The sequence below is a fragment of the Benincasa hispida genome, chromosome 9, assembly GCF_027475165.1.
Source record: "Benincasa hispida cultivar pf3 chromosome 9, pf3_genome.v1.1, whole genome shotgun sequence".
NCBI lineage: Eukaryota > Viridiplantae > Streptophyta > Magnoliopsida > Cucurbitales > Cucurbitaceae > Benincasa > Benincasa hispida.
This window is the reverse complement of record NC_143486.1, coordinates 85,544,594-85,559,188: the sequence shown is the minus strand read 5'-3', so window position 1 is coordinate 85,559,188 and position 14,595 is coordinate 85,544,594. Positions and strand designations below refer to the sequence as shown.

The window sequence follows — 14,595 nt, the reverse complement described above, 5'->3', positions numbered from 1 at the left end:
ATAATTTTGAGGTAAATCATGAAATTTCAATTAAATAGATATGGGATATTTCAAAAAATATAAACAAAACTTTATGAAAGTTATTTCAACAAATAATTAATTTATTCACTTTTTAAATAAGCTTTGAATCTTAATATATAATTCATATTCGTGAATAGTAACTAATAGATTATATATATATTAGGAGATTCTATTTATTTTATGTTGCAAGGATGGTAGATATATCTACAATAAGTTAGCGACCATTTAGATTGACTTGAGATAAAGTTGTTGTAAAATCGGAATGAGCCTTATAAGCGTCTTCTCTATATATCAAAGAAAGCCCAATAAACAATATCTACTGATCTCCCCAAAAACTAAAAATTGGTAGATGTCATGTGTGAACCACAAAGTGCCACATCTCTGACTTAAAAGAAAAGATGAGAAGAAAATAAATTTCATTTATGCCTTTCATTTTGATTTAGACACAAGTTTCTTCAACTAGGGTTATTTTTCTCTCTAACTCTCTTGAATATTCTATGCAGATTCGAAGGTTTGTAAGAGATGAAACATGCATCATAAGCAATGAAAGGAGGAGAAGAGGATCAACTCAAGGATTATAGTGGTTCGGTCTAAAGGACCTACATCCACTTTACAAAGGTATGAAGAATTCTTTATTCAAGTCTTTTTGTTGTACATTACAAATCTATCTCTTAAACACATATATATTTCTTTATTTATACATAGAGAGTTAGTTTACAATAGATATTAGTTTTGTTCCAACTAACTTCTCTAATTGTTATTTTATGATTCTTCTAAGGGGTGAGTTGGTTGAAGAAGCTTTAGCTGAATCTTGAGCTGATTACAAGTAAATTTTAGCTCATCTGTTTTACAACTCTCCACCTTGAGCTAAAGATTTTCTCATACCTTGTTTTCTGTTACGAAGCTTCAAACTTTAGTTGGATGGTCTACTATTTTTAGTAGACCTAAGCAATATTCTAGCTTGGGCCGAGGCACTATTTTAGTCAGAAAATCATATAAGTTTTCTTCTGTCTTAACTTTCTCAATTATGATTTCATTTTTCTCCACCTCATCTCTAATAAAGTGTAAATGTACGTCTACATGTTTTGTTCTGTCATGCAATTGAGGATTTTTAGTTAAGTGTATTGTACTCTTTGTTGGGTTTTATGTCCTAAAACTCACAGTTTGTAAATGATAAACATTTTCTATAATCAATATACTTATTATTGATTTCATAAATTGTATGAAAGTCTAAATCCAATAAACTAAGACCCATGACTATTGCATGAGTACTTGAACTTTATGTGGAGACATAAGAGTGGATCAAGTTCGAGAAAATAGTCAAAATGATCTATGGTACATGAATAAGGTTGGGTACCTTATTCTGGTAACACCATTGAATGGGCCTACTCTGTAGTTGTTACAAAGATTTGTAAAGTACTACATACGATGTGATTCTAATTCGTACATGTTATGACATGAGGAGTGGGGGCGTCCTATGCAATGAGTTTGCATAAGATCGGACCAAGAAATAAGTCACTCTTACTTTATAATGTTGTTTACTGTATAAGACTGACTATTTCACCTAGATGACCTAGGTAACTCGATCTTAATCCTGAGCTAACTATGAACTTTTGTTTATTCGGGATTACCTTTAAATTTGCATAGCTGAGGGTTGGCTTAACAGTGTCGGCTCAATAAGACTCCCATTTCAGGGGTAAGACCTAATAGATAACTGGGGACATAGGGTGCAAGACGGAGTTCACGCCTACCCGATTTAGAGATAGGAGAAAGGTTGTTCTCTTAAGTATTGAATCCAGGTCTTGAACAAAGGGCCCCACCCTCTCACTGGGCTGAGAGAGTTTGGTTTAGTGATTGGATCACAAACTAGTTATTCATTAGAGGATTTGTAGGAACAGAAGGAATAAGACGTAATCTCGGGAGTAAAACAGATATTTGACCCAACCGTTATTACGAACGACCTATGAAGAGTCGACTTGCTGATTATGGTTAAATCATGTGGACATTATGTATCTACAGTGAGGGGAGTGCAACTATGGGCTTTAGTGGAGTGACCCATTAGTTAACGAATTAAGATTAATTTGGTCTAATGAGTTTAGCCAATTGATCTCGGATCGTTGGAGCCCATGATCTGTAGGTCCGCGAGGTCCCCCTACTAGCTCGTAACGAACTAGCTCTAGAATAGCATGATAAGTTAATTTGAAACATTCAAATTAGAATTAAGGGAATTAGTAATTATATGAGATATAATTATGTGTTTAATTTGAGAATTAAACGGAATAGGAGAATTTATATTTAAATATGATTTAAATATATAAAGATGGATGTGTGTAAAAATTAATTTAATATTTGATATTAAATTAATTAAATTTTACTTAAAAATTAATTTATGAAATTAATTTTATTTTTTCAGTTTTTAAAATAAAAATGGTTTTTTAAAAATCAAAATTTGATTTTGAGATAAAATTAGAAAATTGAAAAAAACAAAATACAAAATGGAAAACTTGTTTTTCCATTATCTATCTCCTAGTTGCTCACACAAAAGCCATCAACTTTGCCTTGTGTTACTCCAAGCATGAGCTACAACACATGCAACTCTCTCCCTTGCATGTTGATCTGCAATATATTGAAGAGTTTGGAGTGAAATTCGGGCATGCAATCAAGGGAGAATTTTAGAGAAAATTCGGGTTGAAGAAAGGGTTCTTCAACAAGATTGTTGTTGTGAGCTATTCTTCTTCATCCCTTGATTCAAGCTTGTTTTGAGTCCCACAACTTAATCTAGAGCACCAAAAGAATGGTGGGGAAGATCTTGAGGTGGTCTGCAACAAGATTTAGAGAAGATTGCAGCTGGAGAACAAGCTTTGAAAAAGTTCTACAAGAGGTATGTCATGAAACTCACTTGATTTCTGCAAGAGCATGCTTTATATTTTGTCAAAATTAATGAATTAGAGTGCATAAATGATCCTTGTGCTTCCGCTGTTGCTGATACATTCCTACACTCTTATTATCACAATGTATGCTCACTGTGTCTTGAGTGAAACCAAAGTCTTTTATGAGTCCTTGTAGCCATTTTGCTTCTTTTACAGCTTCTGTCAAAGCAATAAACTCTGCTTATATTGTAGCTAAAGCAACAAAATACTGTAGATTAGATTTCCAGCCGATAGTATTACCTCCAAATTGAAAAACATACCATGTTAATGCCCTTCATTTGTCTAGATCACAAGCAAAATTTGAGTAAGAGTAGCCTATTAGATTTAGTCTAGTTGAATCAGGGTGTCTATATAAGAGGCCCTTTCTCTGAGATCCTACTAGGTATCTGAAGACCCACTTAGTAGCTTTCTAATGTGCCGTCCCTGGATTGCTCATATACCTGCTCATTAAGCTGGAATAGTGAGCTAAATCAGGTCTAGTACACACCATTAGGTACATTAGGCTACCTGTGGTACCAGAGTAGGGAATTTTCTCCATTATACTTTTATGTTTTTTAGTGGTTGGAGAGTCTTTAGCTAATAGTTTGAAGTGTTGTGCTAAGAGAGTGCTAACAGCCTTGGCATTTGACATCTTAAACCATTTTCATACTTTAGATGTATAATCTGTTTGACATAGAAACAGTTCTCCCTTAGTTTTGTTGCTGTAGATCTTCATTCCTAAAATTTTCCTCGCAGCCCCTAGGTCTTTCATATCAAACTCCTTGCTCATTTGAGCTTTAATTTCATTTAGTTGAACCATATTACTTCCAGGCAATAGCATGTTATCTACATATAGTAGAAGATATGCTTCTTGTCTATTTTTACACTCTCTTATGTAAACACATGAATCATAGCTGCTTCTTTTGAACTTTAAACTAGATATAAACTCATTAAAACGTTTATACTAGCACCTTGGAGACTGTTTAAGCCCATATAGGGACTTCTTCAGCAAATAAACTAAATCTTTTGACTCTTTCTTCTTGTAACCTTCAGGTTGAGACAGATAAATAGTATCTTCCAGTTTTCCATGTAGGAAAGTTGTGGTCACATCAAGTTACTCTAGCTCTAGGTTTATGCAAGCCATTATAGCTAGGAGCACTCTGATAGAAGTATATTTTACTACAGGGGAGAAGATGTCATTATAGTCTAACCTTTCTCTTTGAGTGTATCCCCTAGCTACTAGTCTAGCATTGTATTTAACTCCACCTTTATCTAACTTTCCCAACTTTTTCTTAAAAATCCATTTGCAGGGTGCCATTTTCTGTTTAAGAGGTAAAGTAACCAAAGTTCGCGTCTCATTTTATATAAAGAACTCGTTTCACTGTTCATTGCCCTTACCTACTGTTTGCTTTCTTTGCTGTTAATGGCTTCTTCATAGCTTTTAGGTTCATCATCATTTAGGTCATCACAAAGGTTGGAAAAAGCAATATAATCATCCTCTCTATACCTTTATAATGACCTTCTTTCCCTTCTAGTTCTATCTCTTGTTAGAGTGTAGTCTATTAAGTTTTGAGGTTGAGTTTCTTGGATTTCTGGTTGGGTTTCTGCCTCTGTCCCTGTCTCTTCTTTTTCAGGTTGATCAGGGTGATTAGTTTGAATAGGATTGAAAGGAGTTTGAGGAACATTAGAAAATTCCATCTCAAAATGGTCTTGAGTCACTGTTCCATCACCAATTTCAGCTGGTTTCGAATCCTTAGAGTCCATATAAAGCACTTCTTCTTTGACTACAACATCTCTACTGATTATGCTTCGATTTGATCCGAAATCCCACAACTTGAACCCTTTAATTCCTTATGGATAGCCAATAAACATACATATCATAACCCTAGGTTGAACCTTCCCTTGTTTGACATGAATAAAGGCCACACAGCCAAAAGGCTTTAGAAAAGATAGGTTAGAGGGATGGCCTGATCATACTTCTTCAAGTGTTTTAAAATCAATAGTTGTACATGGACTTCTATTGATAATAAACATGTTGTAGCTGTTGCCTCTGCCCAAAAAGATTTTGCCACCTTAGCTTTTGACGTCTGATGCTTAATTTTATGAAGTGGAAATGTGGATGATATGTGTTGATGAAATTGCGTTGTGCCCAAAAAGATTGAAATGAGTCATGTGATGTTCTTAGATTGCGTTGTAAAGAGAGTTTGAAAGAAAGCTAGCAAACCCCTAACTTCTAGAAATATTTCATGAGGTGACTATCTTAAGACTAAGTTGACTCTAGTATATACGAAAGAAATAGAAACATATTTTTCATAATTGAAATCATACTTGGCAAAGAAACAGCATGCGGTAACCTACTAAAGTTATCTACGTCAAATGATTGCAGTAATCAAAGAGGATGCGGTGATAAAACTTTTAAAACTAACATGCGATGTGATAGCGCAAAATTTGAAATAAAGATAAGGACGAGTACATCCCCAAATTTGCACTGTCGCCCGCATTGTGTATTGACGCATCCATCTTTGCGGTGATCTCTCTTCTTTGGATTGCGGTGATAGAGTGAGATAATTTGCTGCTTCAAGTAATATCTCCGCAATCCTGTGTCTTAATCCTTGTAAACAAACAAAAAGATGGTCAAATGATTTAAAACAAAACAAGAAGTTTTTTTTTTGTTTTTTTTGTTTTTTTGTTTTTATTTTTTATTTTTTTTAGATATATAGAAGGAAAGATGAATAAGATGCAGATAGTTAAATGATAACAAAAGTGACGAGGGAATAAGAATTCAAGAATCAAACAAGGGGTATTCTGGGTTTTTCAGCTTCACGGAGGTTTTTTCTAGCTGGAAATCACCTTCGCAATATGCCTTAACTCGTTGTCCATTAACCTTAAATGTGCGGCTTCCATCCTCAGTGATCAACTCCACCGCACCATGTGGGAGTATTTCTTTAATAATGAAAGGTCCGGACCAACGTGATTTTAATTTTCCCGGGAAGAGCCGCAGTTGTGAGTTGAAGAGTAAGACCTTTTGCCTGACTTAGAGGTTCTTGCCGCATATGCGTTTGTCATGCCAGCGCTTGGTGCGCTCTTTGTAAATCTTCGTATTTTCATATGCGTTAATCCTCCATTCTTCTAGCTCGACCAATTGCGTTTTTCGCTCTTCTCCTGCCTTCTTCAAATCAAAGTTCAGCTTCTTTACCGCCCACAGTGCCTTATGTTTCAGCTTCAAAGGAAAATGACACGCCTTACCAAATACCAACGCATATGGGGACATACCTATTGATGTTTTAAATGCAGTCTGGTATGCCCATAACACATCATCAAGCTTTATTGGCCAATTTGTTCGTGAAGGCCTTACTACCTTCTCAAGTATCAGCTTAATTTCTCAATTGGACGCCTCAGCCTGACCATTTGTCTGCGGATGGTATGCAGTGGCCACTTTGTGGAGAATGTTGTATTTACGCAGCAGCTCCTTGATATTACGGTTGACAAAGTGGGATCTTTCATCACTTATGATGGCATGGGGATTGCCGAAACAAGTGAAAATATGTTTCTTCAGGAACTGGGAGACTACTGCCGCATCACTTGTAGTGCATGCTATTGTCTCTACCAACTTGGAGACATAATCGACGGCTAATAAAATGTAATGTTTACCATTCGAAGGGGGAAATGGTCCTATGGAATCAATCCCCTACACGTCGAACAATTCAAGCTCCAAGATGGTATCCATTGCCATTGCATTTTTCCACGAAATGTTACCTGTGCGTTGGCACCGATCACATTTCATTGTGTAGTCAGCCACATCCTTGAACAATGAAGGCCAAAAGAATCCACTCTGTAAGACTTTGGCTGTGGTACGCTGCCCTCCAAATTGCCCACCATATGGTGAGTTGTGGCATTGCGATAATATGCGTTGTTGAGCAGCATTTGGTACGCATAATCGAAAAATCTGGTCTGCACCTCTTTTATACAGATTCGGCTCATCCCAATAATAATGTCTGCATTCATTTTTAGCTTCTTCTATTGATGGTAGGTGTAATCTTCGGGAAATTGCTTGCAAACCAAATAATTAACTATGTCTGCATACCAGGGCAATTCTTCTATATGGAACAACTGCTCATCCGGGAATACGACACTCACTTCAGACTCATTGCGATCAACCTCAGGATTTTCCAGTCTAGAAAGTGATCTGTAACTTGATTCTCTGTCCCCTTCCAGTTAATTATTTCTATATCAAATTGTTGAAGGAGGAGAACCTATCTGATCAGCCTCGGCTTTGTGTCCTTCTTTGTCATTAAATATTTGATCGCCGAGTGATCAGTGTGGATGAGTACCTTTGTTCCCAACAAATATGCCGAAATTTTTCCAATGCAAAAATTACCGCCAGGAGCTCTTTCTCTGTGATGGTATAATTAGTCTGAGCAGGATTTAATGTTTTACTTGCATATGCGATGGGATGCAAGATTTTTTTTCTCTTTTATGCTAAAGCTGCTTCCATCGCATACCCGCTTGCGTCGCACATGATTTCAAAAGGAAGTGTCCAATCCGGCGCAATCAATACGAGTGCGGTAATCAGCGCATCTTTCAAAACTCTGAATGCGTTGAGGCAGTTGTTGTCAAACTCAAATTTTCTATCAGCCTCTAATAATGCACTCAGTGATCGTGCTATTTTAGAAAAGTCTTTGACAAATCATCTGTAGAATCCAGCGTGCCCCAAGAAGCTTCTACAACCTTCACGCTTTTTGGAGGTGAAAGTTTTTCAATTGCTTCGATTTTTGCTTTGTCCACCTCTAACCTATCCCAGGAAACCTTGTGTCCCAACACTATGCCCTCCTTCACCATGAAATGACATTTTTCCCAGTTAAGCACCAGACTCGTCTCTTCAAATCTCTTCAGTATCTTCTCCAAGTTGGCTAGACAGACTTCATAAGTATTCCCATAAATAGAGAAGTCGTCCATAAAGATTTCAACAGAGTCCTCAAGATAATCAGAAAAGATGGCCATCATGCACCTTTGGAACGTGCTTGGCGCATTGCAGAGGCTAAACAGCATGCTGCAAAAAGCGAAGGTCCCATATGGGCAGGTGAATGTGGTCTTGTCTTGATCTTCTGAAGCTATCATTATTTGGTTGTATCTGGCATACCCATCCAGAAAGCAGTAGAAGTCATTTTCTACTAGTCAGTCTATCATTTGATCAATGAATGGCAGAGGAAAGTGATTTTTCTTTGTGGCCGCATTCAACTTACGGTAGTCCATGAAAATGCGCCATCCAGTGATGGTTCTTTGCGGTATTAATTCGTTATTTTCATTCGAAACTACCGTCATGCCGCCCTTTTTCGGCACACACTGCATGGGGCCGACCCACGTGCTATCTGCTATAGGATAGATAATGCTAGCATCTAGCCATTTAATGATCTCCTTCTTGACGACTTCTTTCATTGCAGGGTTGAGTCTGCATTGATTTTCAATCGTTGCTTTGTGGTCATCTTCAAGACAAATGCGGTGCATGCAGTACGCAGGGCTAATTCCTCTGATGTCGGCAAGCGTCCAGCCAATTGCTCGCACGTGTTTCTTGAGAATGCTCATCAACGCATTCTCCTAGTCTTCGTTGAGCGCAAAGGAAATGATAACTGGCAACTTCTCATTCTGCCCCAAAAATGCGTACTTCAAATGGGTCGGTAGGGTCTTCAATTCAAGTGTTGGTGGCTCCACTAGGGAAGGTTGCGTTGTTTTTCTTTCTTATTTTTTTGTTGGCTCTTCTTCTTGCTTTGCGATCATTTCTTCTTCCTTGCTTGTTGTTGTTGTGATCGCATTACAGGCAGCAACGGATGCGCTGGCATCCTCTTCTTCATTTTCTTCATCAAACTTTCCTTCTTCAATCACATTTTGGTCATCATCTGAGTCATGCAGGTTTTCTTCATCCGGGAACTTCATGGCACGAATTATGTTAAACTTGAGCTTTTATCTGTTAATGCTCAAAGTGATTTCTCCTTTATGTACATCAATTTAAGCACGATTCGTTGATAGAAAAGGTCGCCCCAGAATGATGGGCACATCTTTGTCGGCTTCGTAGTCTAAAATGATGAAGTTAGATGGCAGGATAAATTTATCAATGGTTATCAGCACATCGTTCACCTTTCCCTCTAGATGCACCAGAGATCTATCGGCTAGTTGGAGAGTCATTGTTGTGGTCACGAGTTGCCCCACATTCAATTGTCTAAAGATTGACAGAGGCATCAAATTTATGCTGGCTCCCAGGTCATACAGGGCTTGCCTGATGTACAGTCCTCCTATAGAGCAAGGAATGGTAAAGCTCCCAAGATCGCTCATCTTCAGTGGAATTATTGATTTGGAACTTTGTGTTAATGCCACTGTGGCAAATTTTCCAACTCTCATCTTCTTAGTTACCATATCCTTCAAAACTTGGCATAGGCAGGCATTTCCTCAATCGCTTTACTGAAAGAAATATTAACATGTAATTGTTTTAACATAGATAAGAAGCGTTGGTATTGTACCTCTTCGTTCTTTTTCTTCCTTAGTCTCTGTAGGAAAGGAGGTAACTGTACTTTCACGGTTCCCATTTCAGTTGGCTTTGAGGTCGACGCATCCTCCAGTTCTACTGCTTCTTTTTTTCTTTCATCTTCTTGCGTCACCGCAATCTCAGGTTCAGCCGCAATGGAAGTTATTCTACTAAGCTCTTTCTTTTCTCCCTCCACAGTCTTCCCACTTCGCAATGTCACAACCTAACATTGCTCTTTACCTGATCCCCCCGAGTTACGTAGAAGTTCAATTGAACTATGCAGAGCCCCTTACGGTCTACTCTTCAGCTCACTCACAATCTGACCCATCTGTAATTCTAGATTGCGGATGGACATAGCCTGACTTTGAAGCACCGTTTCGTTTTTCTCTATGTATTGCTTCAGTAGGCTTTCCAAAGAAGAGGATTACGGTGGTTGTAAGCTACTTGCTTGATTGCTCGTTTGACCGTTGTTGCGTGGGAAGAAGCCTGGTGGCTCTTCTTTCTGCGCCACAGGTTGGAAATTCTATTGTTGATTCTTCCAAGCAAAATTGGGGTGGTTTCTCCACTCGGGGTTGTAGGTGTTCGAAAAGGGGTTATTCTTTACAAAGTAAAGATTGTGGATTTTTCGGGTAATCTTCCATCGCATGCCCATCACCGCAAGTCGCACACCTTGCGGTGTTTTGATTGATTGCGTTGATTTGCCCATTTTGCAGTGTTGGGTTGTTGATCACAATTCCTTGTATTAAGTTCATCATTGCGGTCATCTGGTTTTGTAGTGAAGCAATAACACCATTATTTGCGTCATTGTCTTTGAGTCTCAATCTTTGATCACTCTCTCTCTAATCTTCATGGTTCTTAGAGATGCGATCTAAGATATTCTTTGCCTCATCATACATTTTATCAAGCAGATCACCAGTGGCTGCCGCATTGGCAGCGGTCTACGAAGCGGGATTCAAACCATGATAGAAAATCTTCATTTGAAGGCAGTATGGCAACCCATTGTGTGGACAGTCCCAGACCAACCTCTTAAACCTCGCCCAAGCATCGCTGAGCGATTCGTCCATGTCTTGTTTAAAATTTGTGATAAGTTTTCTTCGTCTGGCATTCTTAGTAGGTGGAAAATACTTCTTCATAAACTTTTCCACGACCTGTTCTCAAGAAGTGATCTCTCTCGACTCAAGAGAATATGCCCATTTCCTAGCCTGATCACGGAGAGAAAATGAGAACAACGTTAGTCGAACTTCTTCGGCAGAGATGTTCGGGAACACAAAGGTATTGCAGATTTTAATAAAGCTTCGGAGGTGGGCATGCGGGTCCTCGCCACACCTTCCTCCAAATTGACCTGCAGTCTAGATCATCTGCAGCATCACCGGCTTCATTTTGAATCAACTTCCATCGAGGGAGGCCTCATGATTCCTAGAGAGAAATCATAGAGGTTTGACGATGCATAGTCCCTAATGGGTCTATTGCGATCGTTTGCCAACATAATTGGATTCGCCATGACATTGTTATCATTTGATGCTCCATTTCCAGGCTGCTCCGCCATCTCTTCTTTATCTTACTGTGGTTGCTATTGGCGGCCTCTCAATCTCCTTCTAAATGTCCTCTCAATCTCCGGGTCATAATTCGCCAGAGATTGAGAGTCTGCAAAGAAATCAGAAAAATTACCGTTAACAAACTATTTTGCCCGAAGTCCCCGACAACGGTGCCAAAAACTTGATGCTTAATTTTATGAAGTGGAAATGTGGATGATATGCGTTGATCAAATTGCATTGTGCACTCAAGTTTCCTCAGCGGAATCCAAGTGTAAATTCCTTTGAGTTTCCTTGTAAGTCCAGGGTCGAACACAGGGACTTGTGAAAACAGATTGCGTTGGTAATTTTTATGAAAGCCTTGCGGTAACCAAATAAATAAATTGTTGGTTTGTTATTGATTGCGTTAATGAAGAAAATAAAAAAAATGCGACGGATTTCAGAAAAGTCAGTTGTGTGATAGATGCACTGAGAATGCAATGAACGGGTTGAGAAGATCTTTAGCTAGCATTATTTGGGAATGCGTCAGACTATGCGATCATGCTACCACCATGTACAGCAAGTCATTTTCCAAATGCGATGCTCCTAAGTCTAGGACGCATGTGTTGAATGCAAAAGTGTCCATAGAGCTTATCCCTAAGTCTCTACTCTTGTCCTATGCGATGATGCAAAATGCATAAAAGCAAGGTGATCGCATACAATCGTATCCTATCTCTAGGATGCATGCGATGCGTTGATAACAAATAGTTCTCATTCCTAAGCTCCTATCTCTTGATTATGCGTTCTAATCTGACTCTCTCAAGCCTAGATTCTAACCTGACCTTCCCAAGTCTAGATCCTGTCCTTAGACTACTCTCCCGAGTATCTCTAGTGGACGAATGAAGCATACATAATACAAGATAATCGCATAGCATGAAGATTCCCTAGTTGTGCTAGCTAAATGCTTCTCAACCCATTCAACTAATTTAGTTACTCATGCACAAATAACAGAGAGTGAACAGATATAGAGAAATAGATTCCATTTTGATAAATGAGTGGAGTACAAAATAACAATGAAAGTTAAAAGTAGAGAGCCTAGTAGTTATTCCTTGTTGACCGAGGCTTTTACACTGTATTCTCTATTCGGTTTTAAAGATGTTCCCGCTTCCGCAGGCGTCGGCCCTCTCTCTGTCCTTGAAGCTTTTGGCGTCTCCCAAGCTTACCAAAATGATCTATCAGTACAACCTTCTCTCTCGCGTCTGCCTTAAAACAAAAGAAAACTATGAACAAGGGCGTGCGAGCTTGTGGAACAAAGAATAGTGAACTGGTGAACCATTTTTCCGAAGGATGCCTCTGGTATTTATAGAATATCTAAGGTGAACGACGACTTCTCTCTCATGATTGTACAGATGGAACGACTTTAATTCCTGACTGATGCACCAAATATTTGTCACCGAAAAGCTGAATGTACTTGTGATCGTTATCGGCTCTCAACTTAATTCGGATTCGAATGTCATCAGCTTTTTGTCCCATCGCGACTAATTGGCCTTTCACCCAAATGCGCCCACCATGTTGCGCTAACCAAGTTGCGGCGATCCTTCTCGGGCTAATGTTTGTGAGCACAATCATCGAAAAGCCTTGCGGTGAAGTTGCGCTCGACCGTTGATTTCCTATGATTGCAATTCTTGCATTGCGTCCACACATATTCTGCATAAAAAAAATACAAAAATCAACTATTCTAATGCGATGAACGCATGCGACCGCAATATTATGAAATTGATGCTTAATGGATACAAATTAACATATTTCATCAACGCAATCCAATATTGTTTAAGAACTTAGCACTATGATAACGTGCATTTCTGTCCGTTATCAACGTCATACACCTAACCCTTTCTAGGATAGTTCTATTCATCCTCTCAACTATTCCATTCTGTTGTGGGGTATAGGCCACTGTTTTATGTCTAGTTATTTCATTCTCAACAAAAAAATGATTAAAGTCACTGCCTAGGAACTTTAGTCCATTGTCTGTCCTCAAGTATTTAACTATCTTATTAGATTGATTCTCAACAGTAGATTTCCAGTGTTTAAACTTATCAAAGGTATGATCTTTAGTTTTTAGTAAATACACCCAAACCTTCCTTGAGTAATCATCTATTAGAGAGAGAAAATACCTTGAACCACTCCATGATTGTGTCCTTGTTGGTCCCCACAAAACAACATGTATGTAGCTTAGGATTTCAGTGGTTGTGTGATCCCATTCATAAACTTCTGTCTCTTAAACTTCTCATAGATACAATGTTCACAGAAATTCAGCCTCTTAGTACTCTTTGACTTGATCAACCCTTGCTTTTGTAGCTCTTTAATTCCTCTCTCACTTATATGTGAGAGTCTTTTATGCCACAAATCAACATCACCCGCTTCAGGCTTCTGTGCTACAAATGACTGAACTGGTAATATTTCTCACAAAGTAAAACCCATTAGACTTCATCCCAGTAAAGATAGGTCTTCCATCCTTTGAAATTTCTAGGCTTCCATTCTTCTCAATAAACACACAACCTTGGTCATCAAGCATTCCCATAGAAATAAGATTCCTTCTAAGCTGTGGAACATGTCTTAATTCTTTGAGGAGTATGTCTCTATTATCTTGGAGTTTCAGCACCATTAAGCCTATTCCAATCACCTTACAGCCGTGATTGTTTCCCATGAATATTGATCCAACATCCCATGATTTATAGGAGATAAACCATGTCTTTGATGATGTCATGTGATAAGTACAATCCGAGTCTAATACCCAATCTTCTTTAGATTCATGGAAATTTGCTTTTTCCTCAGTGGTTGTAAGAATTTCTGTGAGTTTAAAACCATCCTCTCCAATAGAGACATCCTCTTCCATGTTCCTTTGGCTTCTTGAAGTCTTTTCTGTATGGTTTCTTCTTTCTCTCATGACAATCTCTCTTGAAATGTCCTTTGTAGAAAAAAAACATTTCAAGACTGACTTATCTCTCTATACTCGATTCCCTTTATGAAAGTTAGATTTCCCCTTTCTTAAGAAAGATTTTCCTTTTGTAAACAGAGATTCAACATCACCACTGCCATTGGATTCAACTTTAAGCTCTAGTTCTTTACTTTTCAAGGTTGTGATTACATTATCAACAGAAAATCGAGTCATTTCCATACTTCAAAGTTGCCTTCACATCCTTATAACTTCATGTAGAGAGTTTATCCGAATTTATGCTTCATTGTCTTCTCCTAGCTTGTCCTTTGTTTGAGCGAACTCATTTGTGAGTTTCTTAAACTCATCAAGGTTTACATCTAAGGACTTTGAAGAATTCATTTTGAAAGAAAACAATTTCTCCCCCACATAGAGCTTGTTAGGCATATCTTTATTATATAAAGCTTCTTCAACTTCTCCCATACCTCATAGGTTGTATTTTTGTTGATGACTTGCCTTAAAACATTATTTGAAATTTTCAAAATCAGTTCTCCATAGGCCACTTGCTCCATATTCCATCTTTTCGATTCAGTGAGAGTTTCAGGTAAAAATTTAGGATCTTCAAGAGCCTTTAAAGCTTTCTGTGACGCCAGAAAAGCTTGAATTCTCTTCATCCATAGCTGAAAATCCCCATTTCCTATG

General features: G+C 38.3%; 1 long non-coding RNA gene across 4 annotated transcripts in view; it reads left to right on the top strand.

Moving 5' to 3' along the window:
• Positions 1-402: 402 nt before the first annotated feature.
• Positions 403-14,595, top strand: part of LOC150034138 (uncharacterized) — a 30,946-nt gene continuing 16,753 nt past the window's right edge. For 3 of the 4 annotated variants that reach the window (XR_016531773.1, XR_016531774.1, XR_016531772.1), the window contains exons 1-2: positions 409-639; positions 800-2,902. This is a non-coding gene — a long non-coding RNA (uncharacterized LOC150034138). Of the gene's footprint in view, positions 640-799; positions 2,903-14,595 lie in introns of all 4 variants that reach the window. The other variant, XR_016531775.1, reaches the window with a different exon arrangement.